Here is an 8,173-nt window from a genome sequence, read left to right on the forward strand (position 1 = left end):
TAAATATGATAAAATGATGTTTTGTAAATTTATAATTTAATTTTATTTTCAAAATTTTTAATCTTAAAAAAAATTCACAATTATTTCAATTGCGTTTATAAACACTCAAAAACGTTTGAATAATATAATTGAAAATCAGATGTTTTTATATCATTGAAAGATGAAACGATTTTTTGTGTGTGCATATATATTAGTTTTATTTATAGTTTTATTTATTTTATATAATATATTTTTCTTTTTTATTAAAATTTTGTATTCAACAAATAAATCGATTGTAATATTATATTTTTTTTTATAGAAATTATTTGGTATTTGAAACCCCGCTAGCTCGTCTAATCTAGATTTGCATCGGATAAGCCCACAAAGGAGAGTGAAACACTCCCTCCTAAGTTTTAAAGGTGTTTCATACTCAAAACTTGAATTCGAAATCACTGATTAAGGAAGAAAAGACCCATACCATTTGATCTCACCTCTTGTGGTGATCATAATATTATAATTTGATGCAATTTATTATTGTTAATTTATTGTATCATATAAATTGAAACATTTGAAATACTATTGCATTAATTCTTGTAAGATACCTAATAAAAAAATCGACGTAATGTTATTAATAATTTTCATGGTGAGAAATAGTGCCATGATTTCAAGATAAATTTAAATCACAGTTATCATTAATATGAGAGAACAAGTATATTATAATATTTAAATTTAAGGAAAAAAGAATTTTATTGTACATTCTACATGGCTCTTTATGAATGAAAATTATTTTTAATTAAAAATACTTGAAATTTGACAATGATATATAAATTATATGTGTGTAATGTTAGAAATAATTTATTTAATATCAATAAATTAATATTTCTTTTTTAATTTCTTTTGATTAAAAAAATTTTATGAAATTATTTAATTTACACATAGAAGATATATTGTGTATAGGACTGACTTGAAGTGAAGGTCTCTCACAAAAGAACAAAAAAATAATATAATAATAATTTTCATAAATAATAAAATAATAAAGTAAATGAGAAGTGTTGCTTTTCGTATAGAAAATAATGGCTATTTGATAGTGAATATAGAGAGTAAAAGATGGGCAAAGGACTTGTTGTAGAAAATGATATTTTTAAAACCAAATAAGACGCTCACTAAACACGTACTATATTAATAATAAATTAACAATTATTGAACAACGAAGAGGACTTTATATTTGGCTTTGATTAATCCGAGAACCAGTCAATTATTTAACAGAATTTATATTACATTGTTTTTTTTTTCTATTTATATTAATATTAATTAAAAAATTAAAAAGTAATTTAATTTATAAATTAAATGTCGTGTAAATTTAAATATCGATTCATTTTAAATTTTTATATATTCAAAGTTAAATGCAGATTTGCGTAATAAATTTCTCAAAAATTTTACAAAATTCACTTTATTTAATTTGTTAATATATGATTTTTAATAATTCACAATTATTTCATGTTCCTTTGTTTAAAATACTTTCAACATAGATGGATGATCCATATTTTTATAACATTGATGGATTTTTTTTAAAACATATAAAACATAGATGGATGGTCCATATAAAACCACATTAATGATATAGAATTTCATTGAACAGGTCAACAATTTTGAAAATGTACTCATCATTCAATTAAAAATACATTAATTAGGCACTATTTTTTCATGAGATGGTTTAATCTAATTATGAATAGCAAAGCCATGACCCTATATCTATAAAAGGCTAAAGCCTGTGTGTTATAAGATCAAAGTGAGAGATACATAACAAAAAAACAACATTAAAATGGAGGTAATTAAGGAGTTTTGTTGGCCATTACTAATGATGCTGGTTTTATTATTACATGGAAGTTGGCACTCTAATGGTTGTTGGGAGCATGAGAGAAATGCTCTCTTGCAACTCAAGGCTCAACTCAATTATTCTCATGATTACTACTTTTCTTCTTCCTATTATCGTGGTGTTTACTACTCTTTTTCTCCTAACTATTATTCTGATGATGTTGAGTGCTGTAATTGGAGAAGAGTCAGGTGCAGTGCCACTACAGGGCATGTTACGCAACTCTTTCTTCATAACATAAGACATTGGGATTCCTCAAGAGATTGGCATCTAAATGCCTCCTTATTTCTTCCCTTCCAACAACTGAAGCGCCTTGATTTATCCACAAATAATATAGCTGGTTGCATTAAGAATGAAGGTCAATCAGTCTATCTCTTTCATTACTATAATCAATTACAATCCAAATTGAATGAGTATTTGGATATCCATCAAAATGCACTTCATATTATCATTTCTTTCTTTTTTTTTTTTATCTATTTTTTTTTCTTTATTAAACATGTTTACATCTCTTTATGTAGGTTTTGAAAGGCTATCCACGCTTGAGAATTTGGAGTTTCTTCGTTTAAGTTATAATAACTTCAGCACTAACATTTTATCATCTCTAAGTCATCTCTCATCTTTAAAATATTTATATCTATATGAAAATGAAATGAAAGGAAGAATTGATATTCAAGGTGAATATAACTATTCTTCTCTATCTTTATGTGTCTCACATAGCACATAGACCACACTATTATCTCTATTATTTTGCATTTAATGCTTATTATTACTCATGGGTGTAGAATTGAATAATCTAACAAATCTAAAAGTGTTGGATATATGGGGCAACGAAATTGAAGGCTTTAAATCTTTACATGGTATAAATTATTATTTCTGCAGAATATTTTATTTTATTTTCTTAAATAAGTAAAAGAAATTAATATACATGTGTGTGTGTATTTTTATATGCAGGTGGTGAAAAATTACTAAATATGAGCAATCTAGAGTATCTTTATTTGAGTTACAATAACTTTAGTAATGATATTTTACCATCCATTAAGGGGCTTTCATCTCTCAAAACTCTATCGATAGGATATAATCTATTGAAATGACCATTCAATTTGACAGGTTAGATATTTTTCCTCCCTTTTTATGAAGTTACTAATTGATTCAATTGCTCATTATTCATAATCATTTAATTATTTTGAGCTTTTTTTACTAATCAGAATTGGATACTATGAGCAATTTAGAGGAGCTGAGCTTGAGCGGAAATAACATTACAAAATTTATAAGCTCAAGAGGTATTTATTACATATCAATTTTAACTTTTTTCACTTTTTTTCACAATTATATGTTTACTAAGGCCACAACCCATTTTAAATGCATAAAAGTTACTATATTATCTTTATCATTATTCAGAGATTTTTCTTTTTAACTTATTGTCTAAAATACATATAGTAAATATTTGGGTTAATTTACTTTATATCTTTTAATATTAAAATTAAATTTAAATGTATTGTTTCAAAATATCTTGTTTAAATATAAATTTATTAATTAAATATTTAAAATAAAATTATAATTATTTATGTGTCTGAGAACTCATATTTAAATATTTATACAATACATATTGTCTTTCTAATAAAATTTTCTGAATGCATATGTCCCTGACCATAATACCTTTATTATATATTGTTTTTTAATTATTTTTAAAAGTGGTAAATTTTGATATATTCATCAATTCAATTCCTTCTCAACCAATAATTCGTTGCAATTCCTATAGAATTTAAAATATCTAAATTTGACTGATTCTCAAAATTAATGGTCAATTCAATAGTTCGTATGAGTCAATATAAAGCTATTCTTTTATGTTAACTCAATTAATTTATATTTTAATCTTAAAATTAAATTAATAAAAATATTTTAAATAAAAATTATATTTTTAATCTAAAATAATAATTAATCTATAAATTATTTAAATTTGACTTGATGAAATTCTTTTTATATAATTCACCCAAAAAAATAAAGACCTAAATGATATTTATTCACCTTTATTCATCTCATAACCATATAATTGCCTCATTATATGTAGAAAAGATTTTGCGATTCATCATCCTATTAGAAGACAAATATTATATAATTGGATTTGTTAAAAAAAAATTTTCTATCAGAAAAGAGTATTAGTTGAAAAAAAAGTATTTTGCAATAAAATTAAATAAAAATAATATTTCATTAGTTCTCTTCTTTGTCTCCATGCCATTTACATTAGCATATAATAACAAATATTAAAGTAATCCGAGATCGATTAGATACAAGATTGAAAGTTATAATTAGTGAATACTCTCAATTGCATGAGATGCTCTTCAACCTCATAATAAAAATTGATTACTTTCCCAAGTCACAACTGAACATATTCATAATTAAGCACATAGTATATAAGATATTATAGAAATCGAAACATAAGATATTATAATTGCTTGTTTGTCTTATTAAATTATACAATTATTAAATATTTTTACTATATAAATTATAATTTCATTATATTTTTTAAATGGTTATAAATCATTCTAATATGAGTATATTTTAATTTAGTAGCATTGTTTTCAGAATTATGAAATCTTCAATATAATTTAAATTTTTATTAAAATTAAATGAAAGTTTTTATTTAAAAAAACAGAAAAATATCTTATGCTAATAGGTCTATATTATACTTTTTCGTGCAATTATTTCTATTGTCCACAATTACTTCACTCTATTAAAATAATATTCTTAAATCGACGAATTTTTTCATAAAATAAATATTAAATATGTTATAAAAACTATTTTATTTTTTCCTCTATTTTCACTTGTAGGAATGAAAAGCTTGAGAAATTTTAGCACACTTTATCTAAACGATATCACTATAAAAGGAAGAAGCAAGCTATTAGAATCATTGGGAGCTTTGACCCATCTCAAGATCCTGGATCTAAGTTGGAGTAATTTTGAAGGGACACTATTTAATAAAGGTTAGTATCAGTAGTTAAATATGCTTATTACAAATGCAATACTTTCATGAAAAATTAAAATTTGCTACTCCTTACAAGCAGGATCTAATGTGACCAATGTTAAAGAGTTATATCTAGATGGGTCTTCTCTAGATGAAAACTTCCTCCAAAGTCTTGAAGCACTCTCTTCTCTTAAGCTTTTGTCTTTAGTTCAACTGAATTGCACCCTACCAATCCAAGGTAAATTTGTTTTCTAACTCTCTCTTTTATCGAGAAGAACAATGGTTACATTTTAACTTCGTGGAGAATACAAGAGTTTTAACTTCACATTCAAGTCTAATATATCATTATCTTCTCCCATATATATTTGAATTTTATTATTATTATTATTATTACAGGTTTGACACGTCTGAAGAATTTGGAACATTTATATTTGAATGAATCTGTTATTAACAGTAACTTTCTGCAAATAATTGGAGTGTTGTCCTCCCTCAAAACATTATCAATGCGGGGTTGTGAACTTAATAGCTCAATGTTCATGAACCAAGGTAAATTTGATATGATATCTTTTTATTTAAGATCTCTTTTATCTTAATTATATATTCTAACAAAATTTTTTATAAATGAATAACTTTCAGGTTTATGCGAATTAAAATATGTCCAGTCGCTAGATATTAGCGACAATGAACTCAGTGGTAGCTTGCCTTTATGTCTAGCAAATTTGACATCCCTTCAACAGTTAGATCTCTCTGAAAATCATTTTATAAACATCTCTTTATCTCCCCTGAGGAGTTTAACAAGTCTCGAATATCTAGCTCTCTCATACAATCTTTTCCAAATCCCAATCTCATTAAGTCCATTTTTTAACCATTCAAAACTCAAGTACTTGGGTAGTATGGGTAACAAGATATTTGCAGAAACAAATCACCAATATTTAAACCCAAGGTTTCAATTAGAGTGGCTTGATTTATCTGGTGGCGGATATTGTGGAGCATTCCCCAAATTCCTACATCATCAGCATAGCCTACAATCTGTTGATCTATCACACAATCAAATGAGAGATGTGTTTCCATATTGGTTGATACAGAACAACACAAAACTAGCAACACTTTACTTGGTCAACAATTCTCTCTCAGGGCCTCTCCAACTGCCACTCCATTCTCATATGAATTTGTCAATATTAGATATTTCAGACAATTGCTTCAATGGATCAATTCCAGTAGAGATCGGAACATATCTACCAAGATTGGTATATTTATACATGACCGGAAATGGATTCAAGGGTAGTATTCCCAATTCATTTGGAAATATGAGCTTATTGCGAATGTTAGACTTATCCAACAATAGATTATCAGGTAGTATATCAAACCTAACCATGGGTTGTGTCTCATTAGGTAAACTCATACTTTCAGACAACAGTTTCACTGGAAGCATTCCAAATAGCCTTTCTAATTGTAATAACTTGAGAGAGTTGGATGTTAGTCATAATAATATCTCTGGTAAGATCCCTAATTGGATGAGGAATATGTCTTCTCTTCAAATTTTGGATCTTTCACAGAATTACATTTCTGGAAGTTTGCCATCCAATTTCTGCCCTCTAGGTATGACAGAAGTCCATTTGTCTAAAAATAGGCTACAGGGATTGTTAATGGATTCATTCTATAATTGCCTTTCGTTGCTAGTGTTAGATCTCGGTCATAATAACTTGATAGGACACATTCCGAATTAGATTGGCAAGATTCCATTGGGCTATATTCTCTTGAGTCATAATCATTTTGAAGGTGAAATCCCTCTTCAGCTATGCAAGTTGGATAAGTTACACTTGATTGATCTTTCTCATAACAATCTTTCTGGTCATATTCCTTATTGCCTAAGATCTAGAAATGATGATTGGTTAGCTCCAATATCTGGTGTACAACCTGAACAACCTGTGGAGTTTACAACCAAGAATAATTTCTATTTTTACCAACCAAGAATCCTCCTCTATTTCTCTGGAATCGATCTCTCTTGCAACAATTTGACAGGTGAGATTCCTCCTGAAATTGGAAATCTTGGCATGATCAAGGTGTTGAATTTGTCCCACAACAAATTGGTTGGACCAATCCCACCAACATTTTCAAACCTCAAGCAAATTGAGAGTTTGGATCTTTCTTATAACAATTTGGATGGAAAAATTCCTCAACTTATTCAGCTATATTCTCTAGCTGTATTCAGTGTAGCACACAACAACCTATCTGGAAAAACACCTGAGAGAGTTGCACAATTTGCAACATTTGAACAAAGTAGCTATGAGGGAAATCCCTTCCTTTGCGGACCACCACTGCCAAAGAGTTGCTACAACACATCTCCATCACCACCAAGAACTTCAACAGGAGAAAAAGAAGATAATGGCTTCATGGACTTGGGTGTTTTTTATGTGAGCTTTGTGGTGTCTTACATCTTGGTGTTGCTAGGAATAGCAGCAATTTTATACATAAACCCATATTGGCGAGCGAGATGGTTTTACTTCATAGAGATGAGCCTCACCAATTGCTACTATTTTGTGGTGGACAATGCTCCTCTATTTTCCAAATTTAGAGTTTCACATAATTGAGGCTCTCCATGTTCATTGTTTGATGATCTATGTTTTCCGGTGTTCAATTATTTTCATTTAGTTTTTTTCCCCCAAACCAAATGATGTATTTGAATTTTCTGGCACTTGTAAATGATTTAAGCTAATTATATATTTAAAAATAATTCCTGGACATTGTTAATATTAGACGTTAAATGAGGATTTGCTTCCTCATGGAGGAGACTATTAAACAATATTCAAAACAACAAGGCCTACTAATAAATTATTAATCACTAGCGATATTATCTTGGAATGAATTAATTCACAATGTCTTTTAATTTAGTGTTATAATAATACAACCCTGTAATTCTAAGAAATTTTGTACTTTTAGAAGATTGCCAACAACTTTTCATAAAAAAAAAAATATTCATTCTGCTGATGATTGTCAACCTAATTAGCTTAATACTAAAAATAATAAAAAAAAATTAATTTCCTTGATTTTTCACTATAATCCAGAACTAGCGATGGACCCACGTAAAGCTGCAAATGGAAGGATTAATAATGGAATGAAGACTAATAGAATACTCATACTTGTTTGCAGAAAATTAATAGTTAAGTAAACCAAACCAAACATGCACACAAATTAATGCTATTCACAAATTGATACTATTTTTATTAATTAGCCAAGTGATTTCAATTGTGTAATAGATAAATAAGGGAATTGTGTTTGAGTTTGGCTGCAGAATCCTTATGTTCAATCAGCAGGGCCATGTGGGTCAAGTAGCGGATCAGGAATATCTGTAGCAGCAA

General features: G+C 27.7%; 1 pseudogene; it reads left to right on the top strand.

The window, feature by feature from the left end:
- Positions 1 to 1,780: 1,780 nt before the first annotated feature.
- Positions 1,781 to 7,598, top strand: LOC131175356 (cuscuta receptor 1-like; annotated as a pseudogene).
- Positions 7,599 to 8,173: the final 575 nt, after the last annotated feature.

Source organism: Hevea brasiliensis, chromosome 17 (assembly GCF_030052815.1).
Source record: "Hevea brasiliensis isolate MT/VB/25A 57/8 chromosome 17, ASM3005281v1, whole genome shotgun sequence".
In the NCBI taxonomy this organism is placed as follows: Eukaryota; Viridiplantae; Streptophyta; class Magnoliopsida; order Malpighiales; family Euphorbiaceae; genus Hevea; species Hevea brasiliensis.